This window comes from Halichoerus grypus, chromosome 9 (assembly GCF_964656455.1).
Source record: "Halichoerus grypus chromosome 9, mHalGry1.hap1.1, whole genome shotgun sequence".
Taxonomy (NCBI): Eukaryota; Metazoa; Chordata; class Mammalia; order Carnivora; family Phocidae; genus Halichoerus; species Halichoerus grypus.
This window is the reverse complement of record NC_135720.1, coordinates 31,577,638-31,594,798: the sequence shown is the minus strand read 5'-3', so window position 1 is coordinate 31,594,798 and position 17,161 is coordinate 31,577,638. Positions and strand designations below refer to the sequence as shown.

The following is a 17,161-nucleotide window of genomic DNA, read 5'->3' as shown; positions in this document are numbered from 1 at the left end:
CTCCAGTCTTCTGACTTTCACTGTTTCTGATGAGGGGTGAGCCGTCTTACTGTGGATCCCTATATTTAAGGTATATTTTCTTCCTGTTCTTTTTATATGCTATTTGACTTTGACTTTCAGCAGTTTAAAATCATGTGCCTGTGGGGTTTTTTCCCCCTGCTTGGTGGTTGCTTATATTCTTATAATTATGGGTGGATTTTTTAATAAAATTTTGAAATTTTCCAACCAATATTTCCCCAAATAATTTTTCTGCCCCATACTCTCTCTTCTCCTCTCTTTCTAAGACTCCAGTTACACAACTGTTAGTTCATCTGCTGCTTTTGTACAGGTCACTGATGTTTTGCTTTTGATTTTTAAAGTAATTTTTGTGCTAAATTTGCTCATGATTATTAATTATTCTAATAGAAAAATCAAAAAAAAATCAAAAGATAAGCAGTATCAACAAATTCATATTGTACTGTTGGAAGTGGAAGGTTTTTTCTTTTCTTCCAAAGTTTGTACCTCATTTTCTTTTTTGTGTCTTATTGTCTTGGCCAGGACTTGCAGTTTGTATTGAGCAAAAGCAAGGATAATAAGCATTTTTATCTTTAATCTAATCTTAAGGGGACGATATCTAAAATTTCACCATAGGGAAACAGTTTCCTAGGTTACTGAAAGATATCTTTAATCAACCTTAGAGAGTTTCCTACTTTTAGTATTTTGCTGTTTTAAGTAAATTTTGAAATTTATTGCTTTTGCTTTTCTTCAACTCTTGGGAAAATATGGGACAGTCTTCACAAATGCTACTCTCCAAACATTTCAAAATGTCTCCATTTCTAAATACATGTAGGATTGTACTTCCTTGTCCCCTGGAAGTCAGGTTGGCTGTGTTATGTGCTTTGGCTTATGGTGTGAGCAGAAGAGATATATGTCTCTTATGGGCAGAAATCTTCAAAGCCAGTGTGTTGTAGCTTGCCAGTTTCCCTTCTTCTGACTTAGTGATTGTGTAAGCATGTGTAGAGAAGGAGATTCCACCAGCCTGGATCCCTCAATGACTATGATGAGCAGAATCTTTTTGCCAATGTTCAGTGGATGGGTAACCTGAGAAAAATTCATTTTTATCATGATCTGCTTCTCAGATATTAAGGTTGTTTATTCATGTAGAGTAACCTAAGCTAATCCTTTATTTTTCTTTTTATGCTAAGCCATTCTTTCATTGAGGATACTTACACCTGATAATAATGTATTACTTATTAATATTTTTTTTATTTCATAGCTTCCGCTCAAAGATAAGACTATACTTGGTGTACCTAATAGGCAAAACCGGGTAAGCAATGCAGCTTAGGGAATATCTTTTTTAAAAAATTTTTTTCTTCCAAGTTGAATATATAGTCCCTATCCTTAGGGAATAATAGCCAGACAGTTTATTAGAAAAAAGTAAAAAAAATCTGAAAGACAATTCTACATGTGCTATGGGAACTTGGAGCAAAAAGAAGAAATCTTTTCTAGACAGAGTGATCTTGAAAGGTTTTCTGGAAAAGGTGACATTTAAATTGAGCTTGAAGGGTGAACAGAGTTATGCTAGAGAAATTCTAGGCAGGGTCCATTAACTAAATATATTATGAGGAAAGTTAAACAAGCCATATTAGTGGAACAGCAAGTTATACAGTTTGCCTTACTTATAATAAACAGCAGAGTTCATCTGCAGGAGTGTGAATTTGATTCTATAGGCATCAAAGATTTTTGAATAAGGGAGAAATTTTTTTGTTTTAAGAAGATGATTAATATTGGCATAGGATGAATTGCAAGAGGTGGGTACTAGAGGTCATGAGAGTTTGGGACGGGCAAGGAGTTTTCATTGTTGAGGTGAGACAGGGAGGGCCTCGACAAGGGGATGGAAAGGAAGGAACAGCTTTGAGTTTTGTTGAGCGACATGGTTTACAGGTGTATTTGTCTATGACTTAGCACTTGAAAACCTAACGTTCTTCATTTCTGTATATCGTGAGCCATTTAAATAGAGTCTGTAACCAGATACACCTTTATTGGATGACCACCTCAAACGTATTAATTTTATTATTGACTCAGTAGGCTAATGTTTAACACTAAAGCCAAAAGTGAAAACACAGATGCTTAGAGAAAGAAAAGTTGGCAGCACAAACCTCTGGGAATTAGGTAGAGTGTTTTTTGTTTGTTTATTTGTTTGTTTTTGCCTAATGTTGTACAAAAGGCAGTTGTGATTCAGGTATATTTGTTTATTCTGATGGAAAAAAATCCTCCCACTGAAACAAAAGTACCATTATAAAGAGCTAGACGTAATCAACAGCACCCTACTTTGCCATGTCTTGCATGACCGGAAGGGGGTCCCATTCAGGAACTGTTGATCAGACCTTTTTGTCTTCTTATTTTAAAAGGTATTTTGGGAACTGTGATATTTTTCCATGTTCGAAAGCATCATTTGTCCAGGGGAGAAGGGTTGGGCATCAAGCATAGGGGGGTTTTGGGGTTTCTAAAGCGGTCACTTTGAGAGTCATTTCATAATATATTTGTCAGTATGTCTTTCTTCCAGTTCTGGTTTTGTTACCTTCTCTCTGTTTTCAATGTAAACAGTGGTGCAAAGGGAGCTATCTTCCTGCCGCTCAAAATAACTACTTAGTTGGGTAAAATTTATAATGTTGAATTCTACTTTTAGCCAGGAAATGCAAACAAAGCTTGGAGACTGCTTGTTCCCTGACCCCAAATTCATTCCATGTTGCTATAGCATCACCCCTGAGAAAATGGGCCAGCCTGTTTTCCTCTCCATAGACGCACTCAATGGGCTTTTGTCAGCTCTTGAATTATAGCATTAAAATTTAAACACCAGGGATTTAATGGAGGATTATTATGACACTCCAGTGCATTCTTTCTGTTGCCATTAGCAACAACCCTCGGATGAAATAAAATAATTGTTTTAAGAGATGCTGTTTTCCTAAAAGATGAAGGATCTATCTCACATTCTTGGAGTTTTATAAACTGGTTTGTGTGGGACCATTACCATGAGAAGAGTACTGGTAGTATATAATACCAATCCAATGATTGAGGGTACTTTTTTTTTCTTTTGGTTCACCAATCTACAAAAGCAAAAGATATTTTCACAGGCCCCAGAAGATGAACTTCAATCTGTTGCTCCCAAACACATTCTCCACTGTCTGGAAGACGTGCAAAAGCAATGGTACAGCGTTCTCCATCTCAAATCCTTCAAAGTGCTGTGGGAATAAAAGAATCCCCGCCAAAAGCCCCAGAGAGATCTGTCTGTCTGTATGGTATGGTAATGACTGAGGCTAGTCCAGATAGGATTCTGGGAGAAACTCAGCTATTGAAACCTAATGAATGGAACAGAGAATTTCTTGTTACAATACTATTTGTTTCTTCGATTGGTCATATCCTTGGACCTAAGAAGACATCAAAATAAATAATAAAAGCAAGATATTGTTGGATTGGTCTTTGAATTTTCATATGGTCATATAATCTGTGCAATTTTCTTATAGGTAATTTTGCATCTAGATTTATTTTTTTCTACCAGCCATTTGCCTACTAATTGTGTGACATTTTTACTTCTTCCCTGTTCTAATGTCAGCATCCAGGTTTAGACTCAGGATTGTATTTTTCTTTTCAGCAACAGAGATTACAACAACTTTTGTTGCTCTCCCAGCTACCAAGTTATGGATATATCCTTTCTTTAAACATAATCAAAATATTTCTAATTTTTCTGGTCTTTGGAATAAATTTAAGTTCATTGTATAAATAATGCAAAATGAGTAACAGGCAGGAAATAAATCGTCCTTTGGATTTTCACCACCCAGAGATAATACTTCTTAACCTAAGTGTGATTCTTCATATATAGCAATGAAAATAAGTCTTATTTTCCCCAAAGACTTTTCAGGGTTCCCCTGGTCTTTTCCCAGAGGCAACTCTATTACCAGTGTCTTGTGTTTTCTTTCACAGGTTGTCCACACAAATATCTTTATATGTGCTATTTTTGCATGAAAATGATAAATTTTACATTTTTCAATGCCTTGCCTTTTTATGTAACGATAAATCTTGAAACCAAAATTTGTATGGGGGACCATAGAGGTGATATTGTTGTGGGACCAGAGGGCTTGGGGTTTGAGGGAGGAGTGGAAGGGATTTGCCTTAAGGTTGCCTGTCTAAGCAAGCACATTGTTATTTGTTAGATTGTATGTAGCTGATCAATAAATGGAACAGGTTATGAACCATGTTCTTATTCACACTTTACATAACACTGAGAAAATACTGTCCATAAAAACAAAAAGTTACTAACATTATTTTTACTTGTCATGTTTTGGGATAATTTGACATGGTTTGTATGGAACAATTAATTTATCTGTCTAGTCCCTAAATTAGAGACTTTTTAATAGTTCCTTGTCATTTGCTATAAGAAACAATGTTGCAATAAACATCCCTACGGACATAACTGTATGCAAACATACCAATATACTTGTACTCTAAATTATTAGAAATTGATTTACTTAGGTCAAAACATAATGTATATAGATTCACCATCAGGGTACCAGACCAGGCATTTAGGAGAACCTCTGTGAATTGAGGGCCCCTTTGAACCAATGGTGTGACTTTGGAAAGCACACTGGGAAATGAAATTTCCCCTCATATCAAGCTGAGTGGTAGCCAGGCCAGGCTGACTGTGCTCCTGAATATATAATTTTCACCTGACAAACTTGGCTAATTAGGCTAGTCTCACCATGCGAGTCATTGAGTTCCAGTTGACCCACCCAAAAAATGGGACTATCAAGCCAGAGGGTCACAAGGCTTCCATGGATCCAGTGTTCAGCTTTGCCAAAAGCCCAGTAGCAAGCTGTAACTGGTTTCAAAAAGCCATACCTGGTAGCTATGACAGAGAGGTGATGAGTCTGAAACCCCAGTGTCCCTCAGGATAGAGGCTGCCTCCCTTTGCCAGAAACCCCAATTGCCTGAAACTTGTCAATGAAACTTGAGCTCAAAGGTGTCATTAGGGTTGTGTGTTCTATCAGCACTTATCTATATGTGGTTTCCATGATTAGGAGAATCCCCGTAGCACTTTTGGGATGAGGAAGTGCGTTCAGATATAAAAGCAACAAGAACAGTACATTGAATTGGTCCAAATTTCTCCATGTCCAAAGTCCTATTAGCTTCTTTTTCCCACTGTGAAACCTGCCCAAACTCCATTCACTGAAGTTGGGTGCCCACTCACCCCACAAGACTGGGTAAGGTAGTGACTTGGACAGTTGTATCCAGCAGAGTTCCCCAGCATAATGAATGAGACTGATGTGTATGACCTTTGGCCTCTTTTGGGGACAGGAAGACCTCTCTGTATAGCAGCTGAGATCAGTACAGAAAGGGAGAGAGTAATCAGAGGGTATGGAGGGATAAAGGGGCTCCATGCCAGTAAAAGAAGTATTGCATTCAATTTGAGCAGGTTTTAAGCACATACTAGCTTATAGTTCAATAAAAAGAACTTCTAATGATTTTGGTCTGCCCAAAGCTCTGTGTCGAGAAGCAAAGTCCTCAGTGCTGACACCAGTTTTTTGGCTTTGGCGCCTCTTTGGTTCATCAGTTGTAGCCTCATTACCTTTTAGCTGAGGCTGTAATCCTTGCTGTCCCATTGTCATACATTAGCTCATCTATCCTCCCAGAGGAGAGTGAGCAATAACCAAGACACCATTTGGGTAGCTTGGTTCAATTCTACCTCTCACTGCTCTAAACATTTATTAACAGGCAAGACAGGAGGGGCTTTACCACACCATCTCCCCCTTGCCCAGCATTTGCTGTCAGATCCTAGAGAGTCTTGTCACATTCCCAGACCCGGGAATGTCCTTTCTCTTCCAGAAGTCAGCATCCCATCCTTGCAACCAAAACTGTTAAAGAATTGTGCAGGGTCTGATATATTCTCTTACTTGCAAGTTAACAAGTTAGAATTAGTATGGGGGGGTATAGAGGTAATATTCTTGTAGGACCAGAGGGTTGGGGCCTTGATGGAGGAGACTAAGGGACATCTTGATAAGTATGATAAGCAACACAAACATCAACCTATTTTTGAGAGTTCCTTTTGCTCCCAAGTCCTATGGAGGTGACATAGATGGGCCCAGATGTAGCCTACATATGCAGGACTTTGCATTCCTGGTGAGGAACCCTTAGCATAAAGAATGCCAATATTCATAATGAGCAGTAAGCATGTCTGCTCTTTAATCGAAAGGGAGATAATTATCTTTATTATAGCAGACAGTAAGCATGCCTGCAATTTGTTCCAGGGGGAAACACTATCTCTTTCATTCAAAGTTGTTCATTATACAAACATCCTTAAAAAGATAGTCCAGAAGAAAAAAATCAATGCCTCTGTTCCTAAGATGTTTCAAACTGTGAGACCCATGGAAAATTGTTTCCCAACACATTCCATATTTGGATATACTTAAATGTATTCAACTTCCCACTCTGCACTCCCCCATTTGTAGCCATTCTTTTATTAAAAAGCACTACTGGGTATTTACCCCAAAGATACAAATGTAGGGATCTGAAGGGGTACGTGCACCCCAATGTTTATAGCAGCAATGTCCACAATAACCAAACGATGGAAAGAGCCAAGATGTCCATCGACAGATGAATGGATAAGAAGATGTGGCATACACACACACACACACACACACACACACACACACACACACTGGAATATTATGCAGCCATCAAAAGGAATGAAATCTTGCCATTTGCAACGACATGGATGGAACTGGAGGGTATTATGCTGAGCGAAATAAGTCAATCAGAGAAAGACATGTATCATATAACCTCACTGATATGAGGAATTCTTAATCTCAGGAAACAAACTGAGGGTTGCTGGAATGGGGGGGTGGGAGGGATGGGGTGGCTGGGTGATAGACATTGGGGAGGGTATGTGCTATGGTGAGCACTGTGAATTGTGTAAGACTATTGAATCACAGACCTGTACCTCTGAAACAAATAATACATTATATGTTAAAAAAAAAAAAAGAAGAAGAAGAAGAAGAAGATAGCAGGAAGGGAAAAATGAAGGGGGGGAATCGGAGGGGGAGACGAACCATGAGAGACTATGGACTCTTGAGAAACAAACTGAGGGTTCTAGAGGGGAGGGGTGTGGAGAGATGGGTTAGCCTGGTGATGGGTATTAAAGAGGGCATGTATTGAATGGAGCACTGGGTGTTATACGCAATGAATCATGGAATGCTACATCAAAAACTAATGATGTAATGTATGGTGATTAACATAACATAATAAAAAAAAAGCAGTACCAGCTGCTGTAATATTCCTTATGTATTATTTATTTCTATTGGATAATTTCCCAGGGGGAATGATTAGGTAGGAATAGATATATTTAATTTTAACATATTTTGCCTATTTTCTAGACCAAAAGGCTGTTAATAGTAACATTTTGAACAGGTGTGTCCAAGTATGACTCACTCCCCAATGTGGAAAAAAAATAAATGGTAAGCCTCATATTCTTTAATCTTTCCTAGAAAAGTAACTGAACACAGAAACTATAGAATTTAATTAGAACTTCTTGGTTCGTTTGGGCTGCTATAACAAAAGCAGACTGGTGGCTTATAAATGACAAATTTATTTTCCGTGGTTCTGGAGACTGGGAAGTCCAAGGTCAAGGCGCTGAGTGATTTGGTGTCTGGTGAGGACCTACTTCCTGGTTCCTAGATAGTCAACTCTTCACTGTGTCCTCGCATGCTAGAAGAGATAAAGGAGTTCTCCATGTTTCATTTTATCAGGGCATTAATCCCATTTACATGGGCTTCATCATGACCGAATCACCTCCCCAAGTCCGACCTCCAAATACCATCACATTGGGAATTAGGTTTCCACATATGAATTTTGGAGGGACACAAACATTCAGTCTATAGCAAATTTAATAAAAAACCTTAAATGTAATGGTTAGACCATTGATATAGCTGCTTTGAAAAGAAAAAGCTCTCATATAACCATTATATTTTATCAGGACAATGAGAGAAGGCTAGGAAATATTTACATGCTTGTTTCCATAAAATTTAAAAGTCTACACTTAGCCTATATCTCATCATTATGAAATTTGAGTTTTTGTCTAAAGTTTATTTAAAAAGGACAAAGTTTTTTTCTTTATTAAGAGATTCTAAGGACTTTTATAATTCCAAGTATATTTTTTTAAATAGGATAGTACATTTATTAATATTTCTTGTTAAACACTGTATTCCCTTGTTTTTAGTTATGTTTCTTGTATGAGATTGAGGTTATCCGCTGGACATAATAATTAACTCACTCTAAGACCTCACTGATTTATTCGTAACTGCCTTGGTAGTGGCTTGAACTTAGTAGCATCAAAAACACAGAATTTTTTAAAATAAAGAGTTATTTATTTGAGAGAGAGAGTGCACATGCACGTGTATGCGGGGGGGGAGGGGCAGAGGGATAGAGAGGATCTCAAGCGGACCCCCCACTGACCGAGGAGCCCAATGCAGGGCTTGATCCCACGACCCTGAGATCATGACCTGACCAGAAGTCAAGAGCCAGAAGCTTAACCAACTGAGCCACCCAGGCACCCTCACACTAAGAATTTTTGTTTAGCTTTCTACTATTATCAAATCTTTCTTAAAATAAATTTTGTTATTTAACATATTCAATTATTTTTTTTTAATTTTTCTTTATTTATTTGAGAGAGAGAGAGAGAGAAATCCTGAGCAGGAGAGAGGGGCAGAGGGAGAGGGAGAAGCAGACTCCCCACTGAGCAGGAAGCCTGAAACTGGGCTCGATCCCAGGACCCAGAGACATCATGACCTGAGCTGAAGGCAGACACTTAACCGACTGAGCCACCCAGGTGCCCTAACATACTAATTCTAACAAGCAGTAACTATTCAAGTTTTTCCCCTTTAGAAAAATGTGTATCAGTAACAGGTACTCTCACTTAAAATTTTTACTCAACTAATTGGGTAAAAACAGGACTTTATTATTGTATTAATCCACTCTGACTTAAATTCAGGTCCTCAGGATTTTTATTTATTTATGTCAGTCAAATATTATCTCTGATCAAAGATCATAGCAAAATGGAACTAACTGGCATTGATGAGAGTCAATAGAATCAACAAACAATATAGATCTTATGGACTGCAGATATGAAAATTATGAGATGTAAGACATGTATAAAATATTTTAAAAATTGAGTGTAAAATATTTCTTAAACTAACAGGTGGAGTTCAACAAACTACAACTTCAAAAAATAAAAATATCACCTTCAAATTAAAAATTATAGGATGATCAGATTAACACAGATGAAAAATCAATAAGTGAAAGTTTCATCACAAAAATACTGAAAAATGCAGCACAAAGGCAAAAGAAAATGAAAATTTCTTTTTTTTTAATATTTTATTTTATTTATTTGAGAGAGAGAATGAAAGAGAGAGAGCACAAGAGGGGGGAGGATCAGAGGGAGAAGCAGACTCCCTGCTGAGCAGGGAGCCTGATGCAGGACTCGATCCTGGGACTCCAGGATCATGACCTGAGCCGAAGGCAGTCACTTAACAAACCGAGCCACCCAGGTGCCCAGAAAATGAAAATTTCTTAAGAGAAGGGCTGAGATAGGGAAAGTAGAATAAAAGGGCCTAAACTTTGTCTTATCAGAGTTTGAGACAAGAATAGAGGTCATGGAGCAGAGCTAACTTTTGAAAAGATAATGACAATTTTCCAGGAATGATGAAAGGTAAGAATTTATAGACAAAGGAAGTATAGTGCATTCCAAATGGCATAAATAAAAATGAATCTATGACTATATATCTTTCATGAAAGTTTTAGAACTCCAGAGACAAAGAGAAGTTCATAAAGGCAACTTGAGAGAATAAACAGATTTTCTCAAAAACAAAAAATTGAACTAACAGGAAATGCCTTTTTTTTTTTAAAGATTTTATTTATTTATTTGACAGAGACACAGTGAGAGAGGGAACACAAGCAGGGGGAGTGGGGGGAGGGAGAAGCAGGCTTCCCGCCAAACAGGGAGCCCGATGTGGGGCTCGATCCCAGGACCCTGGGATCATGACCTGAGCCGAAGGCAGACGCTTAACGACTGAGCCACTCAGGCGCCCCAGGAAATGCCTTTTTAACAGAAATAACAGAGGCCAGGACAGAGTGAAATGATGAAATTGTCAACCTCGAATTAGATAACCAGCCAAACTCTCTTCAGTAACAAGGGCAAAATAAAGACATATTTACATAAATAAGAACTGAGAGTTTTTTTTTTTTTTTAAAGATTTTATTTATTTATTTGACAGAGAGAGACACAGCGAGAGAGGGAACACAAGCAGGGGGAGTGGGAGAAGGAGAAGCAGGCTCCCCGCGGAGCAGGGAGCCCGATGCGGGGCTCGATCCCAGGACCCGGGATCATGACCTGAGCCGAAGGCAGACGCTTAACGACTGAGCCACCCAGGCGCCACCGAACTGAGAGTTTCTACCATTAGCAGAATTTCAGTTAGCCAACTTCTAACCTGTGTTCTTCAACATAAAAGGAAATTACTTCAAAAGGAAGATCAAATATGCATAAAAGTAAAGAAATTGCACAAATATAAGTGTACAAAATAGTCAAGCTACTGAATTGTTCAAGAAAAATAAAAAAGAGATAGGGCTAAATAATATTTGTAGTGGAAAAGAACATAAAGATTAAAAAGATAATATCAGAATTCTATAAACCTTTTTTTTTTTTAAAGATTTTATTTATTTATTTGGTAGAGAGAGACACAGCGAGAGAGGGAACACAAGCAGAGAGAGTGGGAGGGGGAGAAGCAGGCTTCCCACTGAGCAGGGAGCCCGATACGGGGCTCGATCCCAAGACCCTGGGATCATGACCTGAGCCGAAGGCAGACGCTTAACGACTGAGCCACCCGGGCTCCCCGCTATGAACCTTTAAATAGAAGAAAATTTTAAATTCTTGGGGAAAAAAAGTTGCACAACAAAAGAATAATCTTATAATAATAAGAATTTAATAACAAGATTAAGAATAATCTGATGGGCTTTAGGACATTCTACCCCAAAATATGGCACATTGGCATATTAAATATTTTAAGCTGAAGGAGCTTGAGAAAATGGCAGAAGTGGGACAGTCTCTCTGACTTCCCCCCTCTTCTCCCCAAAACGGGTCATAAAACCCTCATGTGGGATGTGCCTTCCCTATACAGAGAGGAAAGAAGCATCCTTATCTCCAAAGACAAAGGAATGCCAGGAAGAATCCAAACATAGGATTTACTGTTTTCCCCAGTTTACTACAATGTCTTCAGATTCTTTAACCTATCATATTTCTATGCTACTGCCTACTCTTCATCAAACCTGCCATAAATGCACTCAATTGTTTTCTTTTTATCTTCATCTCTTTATGAAGGCTCCCATGTCACATAAAATTTATATTAAATAAATTTGTATGCTTTTCTCCTGCTAATCTGTCTTGGTCAGTTACATTTTCAGACTTAGCTGGGGACCCTAAGAGGGTCAAGGAAAATCTTTTCCTCTCCTCCAAATCTTACAACAATTTAAAATTGAACCAATATTTTTTTTATTATGTTATGTTAATCACCATACATTACATCATTAGTTTTTGATGTCGTGTTCCATGATTCATTGTTTGCGTATAACACCCAGCGCTCCATTCAATACGTGCCCTCTTTAATACCCATCACCAGGCTAACCCATCCTCCCAACCCCCTCCCCTCTAGAACCCTCAGTTTGTTTTTCAGAGTCCATAGTCTCTCATGTGAACCAATATTTTTTGAAAAACCTTTACAAGGCCAGTAGCATGCCCAGATAATTTTTTAAAGTTTTATTAAATCTTTTAAAATATCACTCTCCAGTCTTGTACAGATTCTTCCAGAAAATGTAAATAGAAGGAAGAGAACCCCATTTCATCATATAAGTCAAATATTCTCTTTTTTTTTTTCCTGGTCAGGTGACACTTTAATAGGATAGAAATAAAAAATTTAAAAAACCTGTCTTTGGAGAATATCCAGAGCTACATGTGGGCCAAAGCAGAAGATAGAGGCACAGCACTTCGGGCATAGGGGAAACCACAGGCTGAGTGGGAGGTCAGCGATGGCTGAAGAATCCTTGAGGATGGTTATATTTAAATGGCTTCATCCTGCTGGGACCCCTGAAAAGCAGCAGACACATCTTCTCCTGGGGAAACTCCTTGGGCCCCTCCACACTGTCGTCGTGGCTCTCAGTCTCCAGGTAGACATCCAGCAGCACACACAGGCGCTGCAGTCTGTTGGTCAAGAGCTAATGGTTGGGCCAAGGGCCGCACAGCTCCTTCTAGCACACATTGACCTCGCTCTCCATGGCCCGAAAGTTGTCATCGTTGCTATTGGTTTTCTCCCCTTTCCAGTTCAAACAGAGCTGGAACATGAGTGGGATGGAGGAGTAGGCAGGGTTTAGCACCACAGCAGCCTGGAGTTTGGCTGTGCCCCTTTCCACGAGTGCCATGTAGTAGAGATTGGTGTCCTCAGCCAGTCCCACCACCACAATGTCCTTGGTGAAATGCAGCTCCATGTAATCCTCATGGGCAATCGTCACCCACTTCACCAGGTGGGAGACAACCTTTGCAGGGAAGAGGTACTGGCAGTCACGGGTAACTGGTACAATGCCATGTTCCAGGGATGCAAACTGTGAAGGGCCAGGCGGGACTGCACCCTGGTCTTCAGCAGTTTCATGGTGGTCTCCATGGAGCTGGTGCTCAGCGAGTGGTCAACAATCACCGTGTGCTGGGGCTGCTCTTTGGGGAAGTGGAGGCCACCCAGCTTTTGTACCCACAAATAGGGGTGACCTAGGTCAAATATGTAGTCTCTCAAAGTCAGGATGCCAACTTTATCAAACTGATACTGATTGGCTGGATTTGGAGTTTTCTTTCTGTGGTCCCCTGGACACAAACAGCTCAGGGCTGAGTCAGGAGACAGCAAGTCACCTGCACCGATGCGGGTGATCAGCTCCGTGGCAGTTGTCACTTTGGCTTTTACCGTCATGATGTTGAGGTTCATGAGGTAGTAGAAAGTCAGGTGAAGCAAGCTGTTATCTTTGCACTTCAGGTCCAGCATGACAGACAGCGGGCGCCTCTTCAGCATCTCCTTGCGTTTGTCATCCAACTGAACTCCCAGTGTGGGTCGCCGGCATTTCGTGGTCTGCTCCTCCTCAGCATCCGAGCCGCTCTCGTCATCTTGGGAGTCTTCAGGAGGCTTAAAGAGAGCCTTGGCTTCGTCCACACTGCCTTCAATTGTCACAGACAAGGTCTTATCACAGGCCTGCCCATATGCAGTGGCTTGGACAAAGAGGACATAGAGGGGATGTGGCAGGTGTCTAGCTGTCTCATATTGCTTGTGAGCCTGGTCGAACGGCATAAACAGGTATTCTTGCACGGGGAGGGAAGCCTGCATGATGCTACTGAGGCGAGGCTGGAGGTTGCTTAGGTACTCCTTCTTCACCTCAGTCTCCTTAAGGATCTTCTCCTTGTTGGACAGGCACTCCCGGTACTTCTCTGCCAGCCTTTTCTGCTGTTCCAGCTCCCAGTCCAGACGTGCAAGGGTTTGCTGGTGAGGGTCTCCCATGGTGACTGCAGCCTTGCTAATATCGGGAGGAGCCTCCTTATAAAATTCCTCTAAACTGACCAGATCAATTTCTTCATGCTTTGACTTAAACTCCAGACATTTGGTGATCTCTTTCTGCAGGTGCATCACCTCATACAACAGGTTCTGCTGCTGCAGGTGATAAGCGTCTACTTTCCGCTTAGCCTCATGCGTCTGATCTCTTCCTTTCTTTAACCTGATGTGGGCTAATCGATTAAGCTTCTTTAGAGCCATGAAATGCACACAGCTCTGGATCCTCCAAACTTCTATCTCAACTGCCACATCCTTGCCTTCTCTGCTCTTCAGGTCCTGGATCTCAGCCATGAGCCTCTGCAACTCCTGGCATGTGTACTTGTACAGTTCATAGTCTCTGCCAGGGTCCTGCAGGTCCACTTCAGCCTCCTCACTGTAGTATTTGCCTTTCTGCTCTGTCAGAATGGTTACGCTTCCCTTCAGCTGGAGCTCCATCACTTCGGATCACTTTGGGCTTCCGTTTTTTGCTTGATTCTGATGACATGGTTGTTTGGTGAGGTCAGGAAGAAACAGCAGAGACCGCTCGGAGCCCCGAACCAGTCGCGGCAAGCTAAGTCAAATATTATCTTAATAATAAAACCAGATATATTAGTTGTCTATTGTTGCTGTAACAAATTACAACAAGCTTTGTTGCTTAAAACAGCACACATTTTTATCTTAGAGTCCTAGAGTTCAGAAGTCTGACCCAGATCTCACCAGAGTAAGATCAAGGTGTGAGCAAAGCTGTTTCTTTCTGGAGCTTAGAGTCCACCTGTGTTGCCTAGCTTATGGCTTCTGCCATCTGCAAAGGCATCAATGGTGGGCTGAGTTCTCACACTGTCTCTGCTTCTCCACAGCTGGGGAATGTTCTCTGCTTTTAAGAACTGAAAGGATTAGATTGGGTCCACCTGAGTAATCAAAGCTAACCTTCCCTTCTCCAGATCCTTAATGTTAATCACATTTGCAAAGTTCCTTTTCCCAAGTAACATAGATTCCAGAGATTAGGATGTGGACATCATTTGGTGGGTGGGGTCATTTTTCTGCCTACCACACATAACAAGTAAATATGAGAAAGGAAAATTAGAGGTCATGAACTTACATGCAAGTATTTCTTTTAAGATTTTATTTATTTATTTTTTAGGGAGAGTGTGCGTTTATGCACGTGCGTGACTGGGGGGAGGGGCAATGAGAGAGGGAGAGAAAGAACCTTGAGCTGACTCTACGCTGAGTGCAAAGGCCCACAGAGAGGCTCGATCCCACAATCCTGAGGCCATGACCTGAGTCAGAGTCCCACCCTCAACTGACTGAGCCACCCAGGTGCGCCTATATGCAAGTATTTTATTTAAAGATTTTTATTTATTTGACAGAGAGAGAGACAGCCAGAGAGGGAACGCAAGCAGGGGGAATGGGACAGGGAAAAGCAGGCTTCCCGCAGAGCAGGGAGCCCTATGCGGGGCTCGATCCCAGGACCCTGGGATCATGACCTGAGCCAAAGGCGGATGCCTAACAACCGAGCCACCCAGGCGCCCCTATATGCAAGTATTTTAAAACAATATTTTAGCAAAAGAATACTTTGGGAATCTTAATCCATGATCATATTATGATTAAGAAATTCAACATTGTTGAATAGCTTAGAAAAATCTATAAATGTAATTCAGTATGTTAAAAGAATAAGATATAAGGGCACCTGGGTAGCTCAGTAGGTTGGGAGCCCGACTCTTGATTTAGCTCAGGTCATGGTCACAGGGTCATGGTCTCAGGGTCATGAGATTGAACCCCACCTTGGGCTCCATACTCAGCAGGGAGTCTGCTTGGGATTCTCTCTCTCCTTTTCCCTTGGCCCCTCCCCTTGTTCACACGCCCATTCTCTCTCCCTCTCTCTTTCTAAAATAAATAAATAATATCTTTTAAAAAACAGAATAAAAAGACATATAATCCTCTCAGTAGCTACAACAATTGCTAGAATTCAATTATTTATGATCTTAAAAACTTAGTAAACCAGAAATAAAAGAATTTCTGTAATCTGATAAAAGAGGCCAACAGAAAACCTATATTAAACATCAGCCTTTGAGACAAAATATTCCTTTGAACATGGAAGTCTAAGACAGTCAAGTAAGACAAAAAGAAAGATAAGTTCTAAAATTTGGGGGAAAGAAACTAAAATCTTTATAATTTCACAGATGAAAAAAACCCCAAAGGATCAACAGAATTAATGAGACAATATGTCCAGGTACTTGGAAAAAATTAATATGTAGAAACCTGTATATAGTTGCAATTAAGTGTTAAAAATGAAATTTTAAAATAGATACCATTTTGTTATGTCATCTTAGAGTACAAGATGCATAGAAATATATCCAATGAAAATGTGTAAGGCCTTCATGTAGAAAACCTTTAAATATTATTGAGAGACATTAAAGAAGATCTAAATAAATTAAAGCTTTGCCACGTTCAAAGAAGACACAGATGTCAGTATCCCCAGCTATTCCACAATTTACCATCTAGAGTAACATTTTTACCTCTGGATCTTGAGACAAGTATAATAATTTTCTAACAACAATATTCTAAAAATATTTGGGGGCACATGGGTGACTCAGTTGGTTAAGCATCTGCTTTCAGCTCAGGTCATGATCCCAGGGTCCTGGGATTGAGCCCTGCATCAGGTTCTGTGCTTAGTGGGGAGGCTGCTTCTCCCTCTCCCTCTGCCTGCAGCTCCCCCTGCTTGTGTTCTCTCTCTCTCTCCCTCTGCCAAATAAATAAATAAAATCTTTAAAATAAATAAAGAAAAAATAAAAATACTTGAAACTTAAATAATCATGAACAGAAGATATTATAAATAAATAGGGGTATAGTGATAAACTGGAATATTATACAGGAGTGAAAATAATGAGGCTTTAAACACATGTGGGATAAAATGATAAAACATTATATATGAGATTCAATTTTGTAAGACTCTAAGAAAAACTAGGAATATTTTGGAAAACTTAAAAAATGAACAATAAATTCAAAATTCAGGAGAGTGATTGCCTTAGGGCACAGGAAGATAAGATATGAAAAAATATACGAGTATACACAGGTAGTTCCAAAGTTGTTGGAACTAGTTTATAGATATAGATATAAATCTAGAAATTGATTGTTGTTTATTTTATTATTATGCCTCAGAACTTACACATATGTTACATATGTTATGTATGTTAAACACTATATAATAAAAATTTTAAAAGTTTTATGTTACAAATAAGAGGAACAATATTATTATAATAAAACAAAACACAACAACTATAATATTCTCACCATCAATGATAAACTTGGTTACTATTTTGTTGTATTTCCTTCCAGTACAAACACACACACACACACACACACACACACACAGTTTCCCTTATTTTATTTTTTTAAATAGTATCATATTATTTAGACTATTAGACATTTTCTCTTTTTACAAACATTGTGAGCATTTCCTTTTTTTCTTAAATAGTGCTTCAAGATAGAACTACTGAGGGCTCCATTATCTTAATCACTGT

At 39.5% G+C, this 17,161-nt stretch overlaps 1 long non-coding RNA gene and 1 pseudogene across 2 annotated transcripts in view; one reads left to right on the top strand and one right to left on the bottom strand.

The window, feature by feature from the left end:
- The window catches only part of LOC118553701 (uncharacterized), a 258,776-nt gene that overhangs the window by 224,643 nt on the left and 16,972 nt on the right, over nucleotides 1-17,161 (top strand). The window lies entirely within an intron of this gene.
- On the bottom strand, nucleotides 12,022-14,145 carry LOC118553699 (THO complex subunit 5 pseudogene; annotated as a pseudogene).